Source organism: Frankliniella occidentalis, unplaced genomic scaffold (assembly GCF_000697945.3).
Source record: "Frankliniella occidentalis isolate FOCC.00 unplaced genomic scaffold, Focc_3.1 Scaffold396, whole genome shotgun sequence".
Taxonomy (NCBI): domain Eukaryota; kingdom Metazoa; phylum Arthropoda; class Insecta; order Thysanoptera; family Thripidae; genus Frankliniella; species Frankliniella occidentalis.
Window position 1 is genome coordinate 151,087 of NW_026267518.1, and position 2,599 is coordinate 153,685.

At 62.1% G+C, this 2,599-nt stretch overlaps 1 protein-coding gene across 2 annotated transcripts in view; it reads left to right on the forward strand.

Moving 5' to 3' along the window:
• The window catches only part of LOC113202473 (fringe glycosyltransferase), a 37,231-nt gene that overhangs the window by 7,424 nt on the left and 27,208 nt on the right, over positions 1-2,599 (forward strand). The window lies entirely within an intron of this gene.

Below are 2,599 nucleotides of genomic sequence, written 5' to 3' on the forward strand. Positions count from 1 at the left end.
TGTGTTTATAGTCCCAGTTCATTCCCTCTGATTGGATCAGGTCGCGAATCGAATCGAATTGGAGCACGCCGGACCCACATGTACTCCGCCAGAAATACGCACACTATACATGTCCGGGGGAGCGGTCCTTGGGCCGGGCAATTAATCACATCCTCTGCCGAGATTCATCTCCAGAGGCCCTTCTCCTCCTGGTCCAGAGAGGACTCCGGCCCCGCCAGGGCCCCGCAGTGGCGCTCGCTGCCCTCCCGGCTTATTTGTGCCCCGACCCCGACCCTCGTGCCGCTGCTCCGGCTTCTCTTCCCCCTTTGGAGCGTCTGGACCACAGCTTCCCGATGTCAATCTCCGGGGGGCTCCAGAGGGCGCCGCCTCTCTGCCTCTCCAGCGCCGCCGCTCGCTCCGGCTCCCGCGCTACCGGCCCGGGTAATTGTCTTGCTCGGTCTGGCACCGTGGATTAGCTGCTGTCCGCCTCATGGCACCCTGTGGCCAACCTGTGGCCGCCTCCCGCCTCCCTGTGGGCAACTCGAGGGCGACCCCGGCGGCGCGGCGCTCCCGGCTCCGGCCGAGGTCACACGGACCTCGGAGAGCCTCCCGCTCCTGGGTTCGAACAAACCAGAGCGTGCGCCGGCAACCTTATAATGTTGTTGTTTGTTTTACCCTGTCATGTGTCGTTTGTAGCGTATCAACCCTCATCATCGTAGCAACAACGACAAGCGGAGGGGTCGGTCGTGAGGGGTGCGGTGGGGCGGGCGGGGCACTTTGGCATCTGTCATGTCGGGGAGTGACAGGAGTCATCCCCGCGCCGCATCCGGCGCGGCCCCACCTGTGTGGGAGAGACACGGGGAGAGATAGTAGAGGGAGACGCCAAATCTGAGCAGGGGATGGAGCTGATGGACGCTATCTCAGCCGGCCATCTAGAGTGGCCGTCTCCTGCGATACTCGGCCGTGGTCAGGAGGCCCAGGTCTTCCCCGCCCGGGCCGGACGGTCGCCGAGGAGGTTATTCAAATCGAGCTTTTGGGCGGCCCCGCTCCGGCCGGCCTGGCTGATGCCGGCCGCGGCTGATGCGCGGCGGATAAGTTTTCCATATCCAGGGTGATGGGCTGGATCGGCCGTGCCCGGCTTCCCAATCAGACACTTAATCGATTTTTGGACCGGCGCGGGGCCTGCAGTACATATTGGGGGACGCCCCCCAGCCCCCCCTCCCCGACCCCGGCTGACAGAATCTGACTCACGCGTGTATAGAAGGACCCGGCCCTCCTATTTCGCCCCGCTGCGAAACGGCGGCGGTGGCGACGAGACTCACGACGACGCAGCGCAGCAGCTTCCAAAACACGGCCTCGTAAGGTTTCCGTCGCGCAAAAGGGCGACCCGACTGGAGATGCTCAGGTCGTTTTATTATGCCCCTCGCCGGTTAAACTTTTAGGAGGAGCCGAAAAGCCAGAAAATATATATACCGGTTTCGGATTCGCTGGTGTTGCTGCGCCTCGGTGGGATCACTGTCGCGGCGTTATCAGAGTGTCGCGAGGGGGGCGGGGGAAGGGGGGGCGGTCACCGGTTTAATTAGGGCTACCGGGCTCATTAGCTCAAATTCCGGTCCTGTCCCGGACAGAGCCGGCCGTAACGAGCTGTCGTGCGCGCGAGTGTGTAGTGTGTGTGTGTGAGAGTGGGTGTGCATGTGTGTGTTTTTGGCTCCGGACCCAAAGTTTGTCCCCTTTACACTCGAACGCGTATCGTTTTATTTCGTCTTTTCTCTCTCCTTTTTTCGCGTGACGCTCGTTTTTAGTGCCGGTCCCCCGTCTTTCGTGCGGCGAGCGGAGGGTGTGTGCGCTGGGCTTTAGCGACGCCCCCCTGGTAGGAGTCGCCGGGGGCGCTAGAGGCGAGCAGGTTGACTGTTGTTGAGCAGCCCCCCCTTCTGCTTCCTCTTCAAGCGCTCTCCATCGTGAAGGGACGCCCTCCCCGTCCAGCGACCGTCCAGCCACGCCCTTAGCAGCGCCCTCTCTCCCTCGCTCTCCCTTTGCTCTCACTCGCTCTCCCTTCGCTCTCACTCGCTCCCACCCTCCCTCTCTCCTCCCTCTCTCTCGGCCGGCCACTCCCCGCGCCCGGGGCGGCGGTAGTGGTAGTGGGTACCCGACGGGCGCCCCCGGGCAGCCGTGTGGGCTTCACGTGGGCACGTACCGATCGTGTACCAAGTGGACTACACAGTTAACGCCCACGCAGAATCGAACAATACTTTAAGAATTTTTACCGAACCGTGAGGTAGGTTCCCGCCGAACAGCTGTGCATTTTCACGAGTTTCATTCAGTGCAGCATATGATGCACGTTTATTTTCGCTTCATTCGCCTTCCCAATGTAATTTGGCCCCTCCTTTCTGCACAAACGTTCATTGGCTAGGTCTGACCCTGGTTTCATCTACCTTTCTTTACTCGGTCGGCAGCTCCTAGATTTTCTCCAGCAGGTCGCTCCAAAGGGCTTTTCTCCGGCAGCAGGCGGCTGCGCTGGCTGTGCTCCGCACGCCGGACCTGCGCCGCCTGCTGCAGTGGAGGCGACAACGAGGTCAATCTCCTCGGGATGTCGGCGGGCTCAGCCCCGGCTCGCCCCCCC